The 16,730-nt window shown below is 40.5% G+C and overlaps 18 non-coding genes across 18 annotated transcripts; all 18 read left to right on the forward strand.

The window, feature by feature from the left end:
- The first annotated feature begins 174 nt into the window (after positions 1 to 174).
- On the forward strand, positions 175 to 247 carry TRNAK-UUU (transfer RNA lysine (anticodon UUU)). Its single transcript has one exon. It is a non-coding gene; the product is annotated as a tRNA-Lys (tRNA).
- Positions 248 to 515: 268 nt separating this feature from the next.
- On the forward strand, positions 516 to 588 carry TRNAK-UUU (transfer RNA lysine (anticodon UUU)). Its single transcript has one exon. It is a non-coding gene; the product is annotated as a tRNA-Lys (tRNA).
- A 268-nt stretch (positions 589 to 856) lies between these two features.
- TRNAK-UUU (transfer RNA lysine (anticodon UUU)) lies at positions 857 to 929 on the forward strand. The gene has a single exon. It is a non-coding gene; the product is annotated as a tRNA-Lys (tRNA).
- Positions 930 to 1,197: 268 nt separating this feature from the next.
- On the forward strand, positions 1,198 to 1,270 carry TRNAK-UUU (transfer RNA lysine (anticodon UUU)). Its single transcript has one exon. It is a non-coding gene; the product is annotated as a tRNA-Lys (tRNA).
- Positions 1,271 to 1,858: 588 nt separating this feature from the next.
- Positions 1,859 to 1,931, forward strand: TRNAK-UUU (transfer RNA lysine (anticodon UUU)). The gene has a single exon. It is a non-coding gene; the product is annotated as a tRNA-Lys (tRNA).
- A 588-nt stretch (positions 1,932 to 2,519) lies between these two features.
- On the forward strand, positions 2,520 to 2,592 carry TRNAK-UUU (transfer RNA lysine (anticodon UUU)). Its single transcript has one exon. It is a non-coding gene; the product is annotated as a tRNA-Lys (tRNA).
- A 588-nt stretch (positions 2,593 to 3,180) lies between these two features.
- TRNAK-UUU (transfer RNA lysine (anticodon UUU)) lies at positions 3,181 to 3,253 on the forward strand. Its single transcript has one exon. It is a non-coding gene; the product is annotated as a tRNA-Lys (tRNA).
- A 1,249-nt stretch (positions 3,254 to 4,502) lies between these two features.
- TRNAK-UUU (transfer RNA lysine (anticodon UUU)) lies at positions 4,503 to 4,575 on the forward strand. The gene has a single exon. It is a non-coding gene; the product is annotated as a tRNA-Lys (tRNA).
- A 969-nt stretch (positions 4,576 to 5,544) lies between these two features.
- On the forward strand, positions 5,545 to 5,617 carry TRNAK-UUU (transfer RNA lysine (anticodon UUU)). The gene has a single exon. It is a non-coding gene; the product is annotated as a tRNA-Lys (tRNA).
- Positions 5,618 to 5,885: 268 nt separating this feature from the next.
- Positions 5,886 to 5,958, forward strand: TRNAK-UUU (transfer RNA lysine (anticodon UUU)). Its single transcript has one exon. It is a non-coding gene; the product is annotated as a tRNA-Lys (tRNA).
- Positions 5,959 to 8,120: 2,162 nt separating this feature from the next.
- On the forward strand, positions 8,121 to 8,193 carry TRNAK-UUU (transfer RNA lysine (anticodon UUU)). Its single transcript has one exon. It is a non-coding gene; the product is annotated as a tRNA-Lys (tRNA).
- Positions 8,194 to 9,323: 1,130 nt separating this feature from the next.
- Positions 9,324 to 9,396, forward strand: TRNAK-UUU (transfer RNA lysine (anticodon UUU)). Its single transcript has one exon. It is a non-coding gene; the product is annotated as a tRNA-Lys (tRNA).
- Positions 9,397 to 10,325: 929 nt separating this feature from the next.
- On the forward strand, positions 10,326 to 10,398 carry TRNAK-UUU (transfer RNA lysine (anticodon UUU)). The gene has a single exon. It is a non-coding gene; the product is annotated as a tRNA-Lys (tRNA).
- A 268-nt stretch (positions 10,399 to 10,666) lies between these two features.
- Positions 10,667 to 10,739, forward strand: TRNAK-UUU (transfer RNA lysine (anticodon UUU)). The gene has a single exon. It is a non-coding gene; the product is annotated as a tRNA-Lys (tRNA).
- A 2,162-nt stretch (positions 10,740 to 12,901) lies between these two features.
- On the forward strand, positions 12,902 to 12,974 carry TRNAK-UUU (transfer RNA lysine (anticodon UUU)). The gene has a single exon. It is a non-coding gene; the product is annotated as a tRNA-Lys (tRNA).
- Positions 12,975 to 14,104: 1,130 nt separating this feature from the next.
- TRNAK-UUU (transfer RNA lysine (anticodon UUU)) lies at positions 14,105 to 14,177 on the forward strand. Its single transcript has one exon. It is a non-coding gene; the product is annotated as a tRNA-Lys (tRNA).
- A 1,590-nt stretch (positions 14,178 to 15,767) lies between these two features.
- TRNAK-UUU (transfer RNA lysine (anticodon UUU)) lies at positions 15,768 to 15,840 on the forward strand. The gene has a single exon. It is a non-coding gene; the product is annotated as a tRNA-Lys (tRNA).
- Positions 15,841 to 16,108: 268 nt separating this feature from the next.
- Positions 16,109 to 16,181, forward strand: TRNAK-UUU (transfer RNA lysine (anticodon UUU)). Its single transcript has one exon. It is a non-coding gene; the product is annotated as a tRNA-Lys (tRNA).
- The last annotated feature ends 549 nt before the right edge of the window (positions 16,182 to 16,730 follow it).

Below are 16,730 nucleotides of genomic sequence, written 5' to 3' on the forward strand. Positions count from 1 at the left end.
AAACCAAGGGTATAGAAGCAGCTTGAGAACATCTTTGCTTATTGCAGAAACAACCCTTCTATGTCTGTTTAGCAGATTTTGAGCACATTTTTGATTTTCCACCAAAGCTTTGTTTCTTTACCTCCATATTTTATGTTAAGACGCTTAGAGGAGCTAAGAAGAGCATTTTTCAGAGCCTGGATAGCTCAGTCGGTAGAGCATCAGACTTTTAATCTGAGGGTCCAGGGTTCAAGTCCCTGTTCAGGCATCCTTGCTAAAGCAAGCTGTCAAATGTGTTTATTGAGCACATCTTTGATTTTCCACTGAGTCTCTGCATCTTCAGTGCCGTGTTTTACTGTGCAAAACCAAGGGTATAGAAGCAGCTTGAGAACATCTTTGCTTATTGCAGAAACAACCCTTCTATGTCTGTTTAACAAATTTTGGGCACATTGTTGATTTTCCACCAAAGCTTTGTTTCTTTACCTCCATATTTTATGTTAAGACGCTTAGAGGAGCTAAGAAGAGCATTTTTCAGAGCCTGGATAGCTCAGTCGGTAGAGCATCAGACTTTTAATCTGAGGGTCCAGGGTTCAAGTCCCTGTTCAGGCGTACTTGCTAAAGCAAGCTGTCAAATGTCTTTATTGAGCACATCTTTGATTTTCCACTGAGTCTCTGCATCTTCAGTGCCGTGTTCTACTGTGCGAAACCAAGGGTATAGAAGCAGCTTGAGAACATCTTTGCTTATTGCAGAAACAACCCTTCTATGTCTGTTTAGCAGATTTTGAGCACATTTTTGATTTTCCACCAAAGCTTTGTTTCTTTACCTCCATATTTTATGTTAAGACGCTTAGAGGAGCTAAGAAGAGCATTTTTCAGAGCCTGGATAGCTCAGTCGGTAGAGCATCAGACTTTTAATCTGAGGGTCCAGGGTTCAAGTCCCTGTTCAGGCGTACTTGCTAAAGCAAGCTGTCAAATGTCTTTATTGAGCACATCTTTGATTTTCCACTGAGTCTCTGCATCTTCAGTGCCGTGTTCTACTGTGCAAAACCAAGGGTATAGAAGCAGCTTGAGAACATCTTTGCTTATTGCAGAAACAACCCTTCTATGTCTGTTTAGCAGATTTTGAGCACATTTTTGATTTTCCACCAAAGCTTTGTTTCTTTACCTTCATATTTTATGTTAAGACGCTTAGAGGAGCTAAGAAGAGCATTTTTCAGAGCCTGGATAGCTCAGTCGGTAGAGCATCAGACTTTTAATCTGAGGGTCCAGGGTTCAAGTCCCTGTTCAGGCGTCCTTGCTAAAGCAAGCTGTCAAATGTCTTTATTGAGCACATCTTTGATTTTCCACTGAGTCTCTGCATCTTCAGTGCCGTGTTCTACTGTGCAAAACCAAGGGTATAGAAGCAGCTTGAGAACATCTTTGCTTATTGCAGAAACAACCCTTCTATGTCTGTTTAGCAGATTTTGAGCACATTTTTGATTTTCCACCAAAGCTTTGTTTCTTTACCTCCATATTTTATGTTAAGACGCTTAGAGGAGCTAAGAAGAGCATTTTTCAGAGCCTGGATAGCTCAGTCGGTAGAGCATAAGGGTTCAAGTCCCTGTTCAGGCGTACTTGCTAAAGCAAGCTGTCAAATGTCTTAATTGAGCACATCTTTGATTTTCCACTGAGTCTTTGCTTCTTTATTGTCGTGTTCTACTGTGCAAAACTGAGGGTATAGAAGCAGCTTGAGAAAATCTTTGTTTTTTGCAGAAACAACCCTTCTATGTCTGTTTAGCAAATTTTGGGCACATTGTTGATTTTCCACCAAAGCTTTGTTTCTTTACCTCCATATTTTATGTTAAGACGCTTAGAGGAGCTAAGAAGAGCATTTTTCAGAGCCTGGATAGCTCAGTCGGTAGAGCATCAGACTTTTAATCTGAGGGTCCAGGGTTCAAGTCCCTGTTCAGGCGTACTTGTTAAGGCAAGCTGTCAAATGTCTTTATTGAGCACATCTTTGGTTTTCCACTGAGTCTCTGCATCTTCAGTGCCGTGTTCTACTGTGCAAAACCAAGGGTATAGAAGCAGCTTGAGAACATCTTTGCTTATTGCAGAAACAACCCTTCTATGTCTGTTTAGCAGATTTTGAGCACATTTTTGATTTTCCACCAAAGCTTTGTTTCTTTACCTCCATATTTTATGTTAAGACGCTTAGAGGAGCTAAGAAGAGCATTTTTCAGAGCCTGGATAGTTCAGTCGGTAGAGCATCGAGGTTCAAGTCCCTGTTCAGGCGTACTTGCTAAAGCAAGCTGTCAAATGTCTTAATTGAGCACATCTTTGATTTTCCACTGAGTCTTTGCTTCTTTATTGTCGTGTTCTACTGTGCAAAACTGAGGGTATAGAAGCAGCTTGAGAAAATCTTTGTTTTTTGCAGAAACAACCCTTCTATGTCTGTTTAGCAAATTTTGGGCACATTGTTGATTTTCCACCAAAGCTTTGTTTCTTTACCTCCATATTTTATGTTAAGACGCTTAGAGGAGCTAAGAAGAGCATTTTTCAGAGCCTGGATAGCTCAGTCGGTAGAGCATCAGACTTTTAATCTGAGGGTCCAGGGTTCAAGTCCCTGTTCAGGCGTCCTTGCTAAAGCAAGCTGTCAAATGTCTTTATTGAGCACATCTTTGATTTTCCACTGAGTCTCTGCATCTTCAGTGCCGTGTTCTACTGTGCAAAACCAAGGGTATAGAAGCAGCTTGAGAACATCTTTGCTTATTGCAGAAACAACCCTTCTATGTCTGTTTAGCAGATTTTGAGCACATTTTTGATTTTCCACCAAAGCTTTGTTTCTTTACCTCCATATTTTATGTTAAGACGCTTAGAGGAGCTAAGAAGAGCATTTTTCAGAGCCTGGATAGTTCAGTCGGTAGAGCATAAGGGTTCAAGTCCCTGTTCAGGCGTACTTGCTAAAGCAAGCTGTCAAATGTCTTAATTGAGCACATCTTTGATTTTCCACTGAGTCTTTGCTTCTTTATTGTCGTGTTCTACTGTGCAAAACTGAGGGTATAGAAGCAGCTTGAGAAAATCTTTGTTTTTTGCAGAAACAACCCTTCTATGTCTGTTTAACAAATTTTGGGCACATTGTTGATTTTCCACCAAAGCTTTGTTTCTTTACCTCCATATTTTATGTTAAGACGCTTAGAGGAGCTAAGAAGAGCATTTTTCAGAGCCTGGATAGCTCAGTCGGTAGAGCATCAGACTTTTAATCTGAGGGTCCAGGGTTCAAGTCCCTGTTCAGGCGTACTTGCTAAAGCAAGCTGTCAAATGTCTTTATTGAGCACATCTTTGATTTTCCACTGAGTCTCTGCATCTTCAGTGCCGTGTTCTACTGTGCAAAACCAAGGGTATAGAAGCAGCTTGAGAACATCTTTGCTTATTGCAGAAACAACCCTTCTATGTCTGTTTAGCAGATTTTGAGCACATTTTTGATTTTCCACCAAAGCTTTGTTTCTTTACCTCCATATTTTATGTTAAGACGCTTAGAGGAGCTAAGAAGAGCATTTTTCAGAGCCTGGATAGTTCAGTCGGTAGAGCATAAGGGTTCAAGTCCCTGTTCAGGCGTACTTGCTAAAGCAAGCTGTCAAATGTCTTAATTGAGCACATCTTTGATTTTCCACTGAGTCTTTGCTTCTTTATTGTCGTGTTCTACTGTGCAAAACTGAGGGTATAGAAGCAGCTTGAGAAAATCTTTGTTTTTTGCAGAAACAACCCTTCTATGTCTGTTTAGCAAATTTTGGGCACATTGTTGATTTTCCACCAAAGCTTTGTTTCTTTACCTCCATATTTTATGTTAAGACGCTTAGAGGAGCTAAGAAGAGCATTTTTCAGAGCCTGGATAGCTCAGTCGGTAAAGCATCAGACTTTTAATCTGAGGGTCCAGGGTTCAAGTCCCTGTTCAGGCGTACTTGCTAAAGCAAGCTGTCAAATGTCTTTATTGAGCACATCTTTGGTTTTCCACTGAGTCTCTGCATCTTCAGTGCCGTGTTCTACTGTGCAAAACCAAGGGTATAGAAGCAGCTTGAGAACATCTTTGCTTATTGCAGAAACAACCCTTCTATGTCTGTTTAGCAGATTTTGAGCACATTTTTGATTTTCCACCAAAGCTTTGTTTCTTTACCTCCATATTTTATGTTAAGACGCTTAGAGGAGCTAAGAAGAGCATTTTTCAGAGCCTGGATAGTTCAGTCGGTAGAGCATCAGGGTTCAAGTCCCTGTTCAGGCGTACTTGCTAAAGCAAGCTGTCAAATGTCTTAATTGAGCACATCTTTGATTTTCCACTGAGTCTTTGCTTCTTTATTGTCGTGTTCTACTGTGCAAAACTGAGGGTATAGAAGCAGCTTGAGAAAATCTTTGTTTTTTGCAGAAACAACCCTTCTATGTCTGTTTAGCAAATTTTGGGCACATTGTTGATTTTCCACCAAAGCTTTGTTTCTTTACCTCCATATTTTATGTTAAGACGCTTAGAGGAGCTAAGAAGAGCATTTTTCAGAGCCTGGATAGCTCAGTCGGTAGAGCATCAGACTTTTAATCTGAGGGTCCAGGGTTCAAGTCCCTGTTCAGGCGTACTTGCTAAAGCAAGCTGTCAAATGTCTTTATTGAGCACATCTTTGGTTTTCCACTGAGTCTCTGCATCTTCAGTACCGTGTTCTACTGTGCAAAACCAAGGGTATAGAAGCAGCTTGAGAACATCTTTGCTTATTGCAGAAACAACCCTTCTATGTCTGTTTAGCAGATTTTGAGCACATTTTTGATTTTCCACCAAAGCTTTGTTTCTTTACCTCCATATTTTATGTTAAGACGCTTAGAGGAGCTAAGAAGAGCATTTTTCAGAGCCTGGATAGTTCAGTCGGTAGAGCATCAGGGTTCAAGTCCCTGTTCAGGCGTACTCGCTAAAGCAAGCTGTCAAATGTCTTAATTGAGCACATCTTTGATTTTCCACTGAGTCTTTGCTTCTTTATTGTCGTGTTCTACTGTGCAAAACTGAGGGTATAGAAGCAGCTTGAGAAAATCTTTGTTTTTTGCAGAAACAACCCTTCTATGTCTGTTTAGCAAATTTTGGGCACATTGTTGATTTTCCACCAAAGCTTTGTTTCTTTACCTCCATATTTTATGTTAAGACGCTTAGAGGAGCTAAGAAGAGCATTTTTCAGAGCCTGGATAGCTCAGTCGGTAGAGCATCAGACTTTTAATCTGAGGGTCTAGGGTTCAAGTCCCTGTTCAGGCGTATTTGCTCCTTATTTTGTTAAGACGCTTAGAGGAGCTAAAGCAAGGTAAAGCAAGCTGTCAAATGTCTTTATTGAGCACATCTTTGATTTTCAACTGAGTCTTTGCTTCTTTATTGTCGTGTTCTACTGTGCAAAACTGAAGGTATAGAAGCAGCTTGAGAAAATCTTTGTTTTTTGCAGAAACAACCCTTCTATGTCTGTTTAGCAGATTTTGAGCACATTGTTGATTTTCCACCAAAGCTTTGTTTCTTTACCTCCATATTTTATGTTAAGACGCTTAGAGGAGCTAAGAAGAGCATTTTTCAGAGCCTGGATAGCTCAGTCGGTAGAGCATCAGACTTTTAATCTGAGGGTCCAGGGTTCAAGTCCCTGTTCAGGCGTACTTGCTAAAGCAAGCTGTCAAATGTCTTTATTGAGCACATCTTTGATTTTCCACTGAGTCTCTGCATCTTCAGTGCCGTGTTCTACTGTGCAAAACCAAGGGTATAGAAGCAGCTTGAGAACATCTTTGCTTATTGCAGAAACAACCCTTCTATGTCTGTTTAGCAGATTTTGAGCACATTTTTGATTTTCCACCAAAGCTTTGTTTCTTTACCTCCATATTTTATGTTAAGACGCTTAGAGGAGCTAAGAAGAGCATTTTTCAGAGCCTGGATAGCTCAGTCGGTAGAGCATCAGACTTTTAATCTGAGGGTCCAGGGTTCAAGTCCCTGTTCAGGCGTCCTTGCTAAAGCAAGCTGTCAAATGTCTTTATTGAGCACATCTTTGATTTTCCACTGAGTCTCTGCATCTTCAGTGCCGTGTTCTACTGTGCAAAACCAAGGGTATAGAAGCAGCTTGAGAACATCTTTGCTTATTGCAGAAACAACCCTTCTATGTCTGTTTAGCAGATTTTGAGCACATTTTTGATTTTCCACCAAAGCTTTGTTTCTTTACCTCCATATTTTATGTTAAGACGCTTAGAGGAGCTAAGAAGAGCATTTTTCAGAGCCTGGATAGTTCAGTCGGTAGAGCATAAGGGTTCAAGTCCCTGTTCAGGCGTACTTGCTAAAGCAAGCTGTCAAATGTCTTAATTGAGCACATCTTTGATTTTCCACTGAGTCTTTGCTTCTTTATTGTCGTGTTCTACTGTGCAAAACTGAGGGTATAGAAGCAGCTTGAGAAAATCTTTGTTTTTTGCAGAAACAACCCTTCTATGTCTGTTTAGCAAATTTTGGGCACATTGTTGATTTTCCACCAAAGCTTTGTTTCTTTACCTCCATATTTTATGTTAAGACGCTTAGAGGAGCTAAGAAGAGCATTTTTCAGAGCCTGGATAGCTCAGTCGGTAGAGCATCAGACTTTTAATCTGAGGGTCCAGGGGTATAGAAGCAGGGTATAGAAGCAGCTTGAGAACATCTTTGCTTATTGCAGAAACAACCCTTCTATGTCTGTTTAGCAGATTTTGAGCACATTTTTGATTTTCCACCAAAGCTTTGTTTCTTTACCTCCATATTTTATGTTAAGACGCTTAGAGGAGCTAAGAAGAGCATTTTTCAGAGCCTGGATAGTTCAGTCGGTAGAGCATCAGGGTTCAAGTCCCTGTTCAGGCGTACTTGCTAAAGCAAGCTGTCAAATGTCTTAATTGAGCACATCTTTGATTTTCCACTGAGTCTTTGCTTCTTTATTGTCGTGTTCTACTGTCCAAAACTGAGGGTATAGAAGCAGCTTGAGAACATCTTTGCTTATTGCAGAAACAACCCTTCTATGTCTGTTTAGCAGATTTTGAGCACATTTTTGATTTTCCACCAAAGCTTTGTTTCGTTACCTCCATATTTTATGTTAAGACGCTTAGAGGAGCTAAGAAGAGCATTTTTCAGAGCCTGGATAGCTCAGTCGGTAGAGCATCAGACTTTTAATCTGAGGATCCAGGGTTCAAGTTCCTGTTCAGGCATGCTTGCTAAAGCAAGCTGTCAAATGTCTTTATTGAGCACATCTTTGATTTTCCACTGAGTCTCTGCATCTTCAGTGCCGTGTTCTACTGTGCAAAACCAAGGGTATAGAAGCAGCTTGAGAACATCTTTGCTTATTGCAGAAACAACCCTTCTATGTCTGTTTAGCAGATTTTGAGCACATTTTTGATTTTCCACCAAAGCTTTGTTTCGTTACCTCCATATTTTATGTTAAGACGCTTAGAGGAGCTAAGAAGAGCATTTTTCAGAGCCTGGATAGCTCAGTCGGTAGAGCATCAGACTTTTAATCTGAGGGTCCAGGGTTCAAGTTCCTGTTCAGGCATACTTGCTAAAGCAAGCTGTCAAATGTCTTTATTGAGCACATCTTTGATTTTCCACTGAGTCTCTGCATCTTCAGTGCCGTGTTCTACTGTGCAAAACCAAGGGTATAGAAGCAGCTTGAGAACATCTTTGCTTATTGCAGAAACAACCCTTCTATGTCTGTTTAGCAGATTTTGAGCACATTTTTGATTTTCCACCAAAGCTTTGTTTCGTTACCTCCATATTTTATGTTAAGACGCTTAGAGGAGCTAAGAAGAGCATTTTTCAGAGCCTGGATAGCTCAGTCGGTAGAGCATCAGACTTTTAATCTGAGGGTCCAGGGTTCAAGTTCCTGTTCAGGCATACTTGCTAAAGCAAGCTGTCAAATGTCTTTATTGAGCACATCTTTGATTTTCCACTGAGTCTCTGCATCTTCAGTGCCGTGTTCTACTGTGCAAAACCAAGGGTATAGAAGCAGCTTGAGAACATCTTTGCTTATTGCAGAAACAACCCTTCTATGTCTGTTTAGCAGATTTTGAGCACATTTTTGATTTTCCACCAAAGCTTTGTTTCTTTACCTCCATATTTTATGTTAAGACGCTTAGAGGAGCTAAGAAGAGCATTTTTCAGAGCCTGGATAGCTCAGTCGGTAGAGCATCAGACTTTTAATCTGAGGGTCCAGGGTTCAAGTCCCTGTTCAGGCGTACTTGCTAAAGCAAGCTGTCAAATGTCTTTATTGAGCACATCTTTGATTTTCCACTGAGTCTCTGCATCTTCAGTGCCGTGTTCTACTGTGCAAAACCAAGGATATAGAAGCAGCTTGAGAACATCTTTGCTTATTGCAGAAACAACCCTTCTATGTCTGTTTAGCAGATTTTGAGCACATTTTTGATTTTCCACCAAAGCTTTGTTTCTTTACCTCCATATTTTATATTAAGACACTTAGAGGAGCTAAGAAGAGCATTTTCCAGAGCCTGGATAGCTCAGTCGGTAGAGCATCAGACTTTTAATCTGAGGATCCAGGGTTCAAGTTCCTGTTCAGGCATGCTTGCTAAAGCAAGCTGTCAAATGTCTTTATTGAGCACATCTTTGATTTTCCACTGAGTCTCTGCATCTTCAGTGCCGTGTTCTACTGTGCAAAACCAAGGGTATAGAAGCAGCTTGAGAACATCTTTGCTTATTGCAGAAACAACCCTTCTATGTCTGTTTAGCAGATTTTGAGCACATTTTTGATTTTCCACCAAAGCTTTGTTTCGTTACCTCCATATTTTATGTTAAGACGCTTAGAGGAGCTAAGAAGAGCATTTTTCAGAGCCTGGATAGCTCAGTCGGTAGAGCATCAGACTTTTAATCTGAGGATCCAGGGTTCAAGTCCCTGTTCAGGCGTACTTGCTAAAGCAAGCTGTCAAATGTCTTTATTGAGCACATTTTTGATTTTCCACCAAAGCTTTGTTTCTTTACCTCCATATTTTATGTTAAGACGCTTAGAGGAGCTAAGAAGAGCATTTTTCAGAGCCTGGATAGTTCAGTCGGTAGAGCATAAGGGTTCAAGTCCCTGTTCAGGCGTACTTGCTAAAGCAAGCTGTCAAATGTCTTAATTGAGCACATCTTTGATTTTCCACTGAGTCTTTGCTTCCTTATTGTCGTGTTCTACTGTGCAAAACTGAGGGTATAGAAGCAGCTGGAGAAAATCTTTGTTTTTTGCAGAAACAACCCTTCTATGTCTGTTTAGCAAATTTTGGGCACATTGTTGATTTTCCACCAAAGCTTTGTTTCTTTACCTCCATATTTTATGTTAAGACGCTTAGAGGAGCTAAGAAGAGCATTTTTCAGAGCCTGGATAGCTCAGTTGGTAGAGCATCAGACTTTTAATCTGAGGGTCCAGGGTTCAAGTCCCTGTTCAGGCGTACTTGCTAAAGCAAGCTGTCAAATGTCTTTATTGAGCACATCTTTGGTTTTCCACTGAGTCTCTGCATCTTCAGTGCCGTGTTCTACTGTGCAAAACCAAGGGTATAGAAGCAGCTTGAGAACATCTTTGCTTATTGCAGAAACAACCCTTCTATGTCTGTTTAGCAGATTTTGAGCACATTTTTGATTTTCCACCAAAGCTTTGTTTCTTTACCTCCATATTTTATGTTAAGACGCTTAGAGGAGCTAAGAAGAGCATTTTTCAGAGCCTGGATAGTTCAGTCGGTAGAGCATCAGGGTTCAAGTCCCTGTTCAGGCGTACTTGCTAAAGCAAGCTGTCAAATGTCTTAATTGAGCACATCTTTGATTTTCCACTGAGTCTTTGCTTCTTTATTGTCGTGTTCTACTGTGCAAAACTGAGGGTATAGAAGCAGCTTGAGAAAATCTTTGTTTTTTGCAGAAACAACCCTTCTATGTCTGTTTAGCAAATTTTGGGCACATTGTTGATTTTCCACCAAAGCTTTGTTTCTTTACCTCCATATTTTATGTTAAGACGCTTAGAGGAGCTAAGAAGAGCATTTTTCAGAGCCTGGATAGCTCAGTCGGTAGAGCATCAGACTTTTAATCTGAGGGTCCAGGGTTCAAGTCCCTGTTCAAGAGTACTTGCTAAAGCAAGCTGTCAAATGTCTTTATTGAGCACATCTTTGATTTTCCACTGAGTCTCTGCATCTTCAGTGCCGTGTTCTACTGTGCAAAACCAAGGGTATAGAAGCAGCTTGAGAACATCTTTGCTTATTGCAGAAACAACCCTTCTATGTCTGTTTAGCAGATTTTGAGCACATTTTTGATTTTCCACCAAAGCTTTGTTTCTTTACCTCCATATTTTATGTTAAGACGCTTAGAGGAGCTAAGAAGAGCATTTTTCAGAGCCTGGATAGCTCAGTCGGTAGAGCATCAGACTTTTAATCTGAGGGTCCAGGGTTCAAGTCCCTGTTCAGGCGTACTTGCTAAAGCAAGCTGTCAAATGTCTTTATTGAGCACATCTTTGATTTTCCACTGAGTCTCTGCATCTTCAGTGCCGTGTTCTACTGTGCAAAACCAAGGGTATAGAAGCAGCTTGAGAACATCTTTGCTTATTGCAGAAACAACCCTTCTATGTCTGTTTAGCAGATTTTGAGCACATTTTTGATTTTCCACCAAAGCTTTGTTTCTTTACCTCCATATTTTATGTTAAGACGCTTAGAGGAGCTAAGAAGAGCATTTTTCAGAGCCTGGATAGCTCAGTCGGTAGAGCATCAGACTTTTAATCTGAGGGTCCAGGGTTCAAGTCCCTGTTCAGGCGTCCTTGCTAAAGCAAGCTGTCAAATGTCTTTATTGAGCACATCTTTGATTTTCCACTGAGTCTCTGCATCTTCAGTGCCGTGTTCTACTGTGCAAAACCAAGGGTATAGAAGCAGCTTGAGAACATCTTTGCTTATTGCAGAAACAACCCTTCTATGTCTGTTTAGCAGATTTTGAGCACATTTTTGATTTTCCACCAAAGCTTTGTTTCTTTACCTCCATATTTTATGTTAAGACGCTTAGAGGAGCTAAGAAGAGCATTTTTCAGAGCCTGGATAGTTCAGTCGGTAGAGCATAAGGGTTCAAGTCCCTGTTCAGGCGTACTTGCTAAAGCAAGCTGTCAAATGTCTTAATTGAGCACATCTTTGATTTTCCACTGAGTCTTTGCTTCTTTATTGTCGTGTTCTACTGTGCAAAACTGAGGGTATAGAAGCAGCTTGAGAAAATCTTTGTTTTTTGCAGAAACAACCCTTCTATGTCTGTTTAGCAAATTTTGGGCACATTGTTGATTTTCCACCAAAGCTTTGTTTCTTTACCTCCATATTTTATGTTAAGACGCTTAGAGGAGCTAAGAAGAGCATTTTTCAGAGCCTGGATAGCTCAGTCGGTAGAGCATCAGACTTTTAATCTGAGGGTCCAGGGGTATAGAAGCAGGGTATAGAAGCAGCTTGAGAACATCTTTGCTTATTGCAGAAACAACCCTTCTATGTCTGTTTAGCAGATTTTGAGCACATTTTTGATTTTCCACCAAAGCTTTGTTTCTTTACCTCCATATTTTATGTTAAGACGCTTAGAGGAGCTAAGAAGAGCATTTTTCAGAGCCTGGATAGTTCAGTCGGTAGAGCATCAGGGTTCAAGTCCCTGTTCAGGCGTACTTGCTAAAGCAAGCTGTCAAATGTCTTAATTGAGCACATCTTTGATTTTCCACTGAGTCTTTGCTTCTTTATTGTCGTGTTCTACTGTCCAAAACTGAGGGTATAGAAGCAGCTTGAGAACATCTTTGCTTATTGCAGAAACAACCCTTCTATGTCTGTTTAGCAGATTTTGAGCACATTTTTGATTTTCCACCAAAGCTTTGTTTCGTTACCTCCATATTTTATGTTAAGACGCTTAGAGGAGCTAAGAAGAGCATTTTTCAGAGCCTGGATAGCTCAGTCGGTAGAGCATCAGACTTTTAATCTGAGGATCCAGGGTTCAAGTTCCTGTTCAGGCATGCTTGCTAAAGCAAGCTGTCAAATGTCTTTATTGAGCACATCTTTGATTTTCCACTGAGTCTCTGCATCTTCAGTGCCGTGTTCTACTGTGCAAAACCAAGGGTATAGAAGCAGCTTGAGAACATCTTTGCTTATTGCAGAAACAACCCTTCTATGTCTGTTTAGCAGATTTTGAGCACATTTTTGATTTTCCACCAAAGCTTTGTTTCGTTACCTCCATATTTTATGTTAAGACGCTTAGAGGAGCTAAGAAGAGCATTTTTCAGAGCCTGGATAGCTCAGTCGGTAGAGCATCAGACTTTTAATCTGAGGGTCCAGGGTTCAAGTTCCTGTTCAGGCATACTTGCTAAAGCAAGCTGTCAAATGTCTTTATTGAGCACATCTTTGATTTTCCACTGAGTCTCTGCATCTTCAGTGCCGTGTTCTACTGTGCAAAACCAAGGGTATAGAAGCAGCTTGAGAACATCTTTGCTTATTGCAGAAACAACCCTTCTATGTCTGTTTAGCAGATTTTGAGCACATTTTTGATTTTCCACCAAAGCTTTGTTTCGTTACCTCCATATTTTATGTTAAGACGCTTAGAGGAGCTAAGAAGAGCATTTTTCAGAGCCTGGATAGCTCAGTCGGTAGAGCATCAGACTTTTAATCTGAGGGTCCAGGGTTCAAGTTCCTGTTCAGGCATACTTGCTAAAGCAAGCTGTCAAATGTCTTTATTGAGCACATCTTTGATTTTCCACTGAGTCTCTGCATCTTCAGTGCCGTGTTCTACTGTGCAAAACCAAGGGTATAGAAGCAGCTTGAGAACATCTTTGCTTATTGCAGAAACAACCCTTCTATGTCTGTTTAGCAGATTTTGAGCACATTTTTGATTTTCCACCAAAGCTTTGTTTCTTTACCTCCATATTTTATGTTAAGACGCTTAGAGGAGCTAAGAAGAGCATTTTTCAGAGCCTGGATAGCTCAGTCGGTAGAGCATCAGACTTTTAATCTGAGGGTCCAGGGTTCAAGTCCCTGTTCAGGCGTACTTGCTAAAGCAAGCTGTCAAATGTCTTTATTGAGCACATCTTTGATTTTCCACTGAGTCTCTGCATCTTCAGTGCCGTGTTCTACTGTGCAAAACCAAGGATATAGAAGCAGCTTGAGAACATCTTTGCTTATTGCAGAAACAACCCTTCTATGTCTGTTTAGCAGATTTTGAGCACATTTTTGATTTTCCACCAAAGCTTTGTTTCTTTACCTCCATATTTTATATTAAGACACTTAGAGGAGCTAAGAAGAGCATTTTCCAGAGCCTGGATAGCTCAGTCGGTAGAGCATCAGACTTTTAATCTGAGGATCCAGGGTTCAAGTTCCTGTTCAGGCATGCTTGCTAAAGCAAGCTGTCAAATGTCTTTATTGAGCACATCTTTGATTTTCCACTGAGTCTCTGCATCTTCAGTGCCGTGTTCTACTGTGCAAAACCAAGGGTATAGAAGCAGCTTGAGAACATCTTTGCTTATTGCAGAAACAACCCTTCTATGTCTGTTTAGCAGATTTTGAGCACATTTTTGATTTTCCACCAAAGCTTTGTTTCGTTACCTCCATATTTTATGTTAAGACGCTTAGAGGAGCTAAGAAGAGCATTTTTCAGAGCCTGGATAGCTCAGTCGGTAGAGCATCAGACTTTTAATCTGAGGATCCAGGGTTCAAGTCCCTGTTCAGGCGTACTTGCTAAAGCAAGCTGTCAAATGTCTTTATTGAGCACATTTTTGATTTTCCACCAAAGCTTTGTTTCTTTACCTCCATATTTTATGTTAAGACGCTTAGAGGAGCTAAGAAGAGCATTTTTCAGAGCCTGGATAGTTCAGTCGGTAGAGCATAAGGGTTCAAGTCCCTGTTCAGGCGTACTTGCTAAAGCAAGCTGTCAAATGTCTTAATTGAGCACATCTTTGATTTTCCACTGAGTCTTTGCTTCCTTATTGTCGTGTTCTACTGTGCAAAACTGAGGGTATAGAAGCAGCTGGAGAAAATCTTTGTTTTTTGCAGAAACAACCCTTCTATGTCTGTTTAGCAAATTTTGGGCACATTGTTGATTTTCCACCAAAGCTTTGTTTCTTTACCTCCATATTTTATGTTAAGACGCTTAGAGGAGCTAAGAAGAGCATTTTTCAGAGCCTGGATAGCTCAGTTGGTAGAGCATCAGACTTTTAATCTGAGGGTCCAGGGTTCAAGTCCCTGTTCAGGCGTACTTGCTAAAGCAAGCTGTCAAATGTCTTTATTGAGCACATCTTTGGTTTTCCACTGAGTCTCTGCATCTTCAGTGCCGTGTTCTACTGTGCAAAACCAAGGGTATAGAAGCAGCTTGAGAACATCTTTGCTTATTGCAGAAACAACCCTTCTATGTCTGTTTAGCAGATTTTGAGCACATTTTTGATTTTCCACCAAAGCTTTGTTTCTTTACCTCCATATTTTATGTTAAGACGCTTAGAGGAGCTAAGAAGAGCATTTTTCAGAGCCTGGATAGTTCAGTCGGTAGAGCATCAGGGTTCAAGTCCCTGTTCAGGCGTACTTGCTAAAGCAAGCTGTCAAATGTCTTAATTGAGCACATCTTTGATTTTCCACTGAGTCTTTGCTTCTTTATTGTCGTGTTCTACTGTGCAAAACTGAGGGTATAGAAGCAGCTTGAGAAAATCTTTGTTTTTTGCAGAAACAACCCTTCTATGTCTGTTTAGCAAATTTTGGGCACATTGTTGATTTTCCACCAAAGCTTTGTTTCTTTACCTCCATATTTTATGTTAAGACACTTAGAGGAGCTAAGAAGAGCATTTTCCAGAGCCTGGATAGCTCAGTCGGTAGAGCATCAGACTTTTAATCTGAGGATCCAGGGTTCAAGTTCCTGTTCAGGCATGCTTGCTAAAGCAAGCTGTCAAATGTCTTTATTGAGCACATCTTTCATTTTCCACTGAGTCTCTGCATCTTCAGTGCCGTGTTCTACTGTGCAAAACCAAGGGTATAGAAGCAGCTTGAGAACATCTTTGCTTATTGCAGAAACAACCCTTCTATGTCTGTTTAGCAGATTTTGAGCACATTTTTGATTTTCCACCAAAGCTTTGTTTCGTTACCTCCATATTTTATGTTAAGACGCTTAGAGGAGCTAAGAAGAGCATTTTTCAGAGCCTGGATAGCTCAGTCGGTAGAGCATCAGACTTTTAATCTGAGGATCCAGGGTTCAAGTCCCTGTTCAGGCGTACTTGCTAAAGCAAGCTGTCAAATGTCTTTATTGAGCACATCTTTGATTTTCCACTGAGTCTCTGCATCTTCAGTGCCGTGTTCTACTGTGCAAAACCAAGGGTATAAAAGCAGCTTGAGAACATCTTTGCTTATTGCAGAAACAACCCTTCTATGTCTGTTTAGCAGATTTTGAGCACATTTTTGATTTTCCACCAAAGCTTTGTTTCTTTACCTCCATATTTTATGTTAAGACGCTTAGAGGAGCTAAGAAGAGCATTTTTCAGAGCCTGGATAGTTCAGTCGGTAGAGCATAAGGGTTCAAGTCCCTGTTCAGGCGTACTTGCTAAAGCAAGCTGTCAAATGTCTTAATTGAGCACATCTTTGATTTTCCACTGAGTCTTTGCTTCTTTATTGTCGTGTTCTACTGTGCAAAACTGAGGGTATAGAAGCAGCTTGAGAAAATCTTTGTTTTTTGCAGAAACAACCCTTCTATGTCTGTTTAGCAAATTTTGGGCACATTGTTGATTTTCCACCAAAGCTTTGTTTCTTTACCTCCATATTTTATGTTAAGACACTTAGAGGAGCTAAGAAGAGCATTTTTCAGAGCCTGGATAGCTCAGTCGGTAGAGCATCAGACTTTTAATCTGAGGGTCCAGGGTTCAAGTCCCTGTTCAGGCGTACTTGCTAAAGCAAGCTGTCAAATGTCTTTATTGAGCACATCTTTGATTTTCCACTGAGTCTCTGCATCTTCAGTGCCGTGTTCTACTGTGCAAAACCAAGGGTATAGAAGCAGCTTGAGAACATCTTTGCTTATTGCAGAAACAACCCTTCTATGTCTGTTTAGCAGATTTTGAGCACATTTTTGATTTTCCACCAAAGCTTTGTTTCTTTACCTCCATATTTTATGTTAAGACGCTTAGAGGAGCTAAGAAGAGCATTTTTCAGAGCCTGGATAGCTCAGTCGGTAGAGCATCAGACTTTTAATCTGAGGGTCCAGGGTTCAAGTCCCTGTTCAGGCGTCCTTGCTAAAGCAAGCTGTCAAATGTCTTTATTGAGCACATCTTTGATTTTCCACTGAGTCTCTGCATCTTCAGTGCCGTTTTCTACTGTGCAAAACCAAGGGTATAGAAGCAGCTTGAGAACATCTTTGCTTATTGCAGAAACAACCCTTCTATGTCTGTTTAGCAGATTTTGAGCACATTTTTGATTTTCCACCAAAGCTTTGTTTCTTTACCTCCATATTTTATGTTAAGACGCTTAGAGGAGCTAAGAAGAGCATTTTTCAGAGCCTGGATAGTTCAGTCGGTAGAGCATAAGGGTTCAAGTCCCTGTTCAGGCGTACTTGCTAAAGCAAGCTGTCAAATGTCTTAATTGAGCACATCTTTGATTTTCCACTGAGTCTTTGCTTCCTTATTGTCGTGTTCTACTGTGCAAAACTGAGGGTATAGAAGCAGCTGGAGAAAATCTTTGTTTTTTGCAGAAACAACCCTTCTATGTCTGTTTAGCAAATTTTGGGCACATTGTTGATTTTCCACCAAAGCTTTGTTTCTTTACCTCCATATTTTATG

The sequence above is a fragment of the Eleutherodactylus coqui genome, chromosome 7 (assembly GCF_035609145.1).
Source record: "Eleutherodactylus coqui strain aEleCoq1 chromosome 7, aEleCoq1.hap1, whole genome shotgun sequence".
In the NCBI taxonomy this organism is placed as follows: domain Eukaryota; kingdom Metazoa; phylum Chordata; class Amphibia; order Anura; family Eleutherodactylidae; genus Eleutherodactylus; species Eleutherodactylus coqui.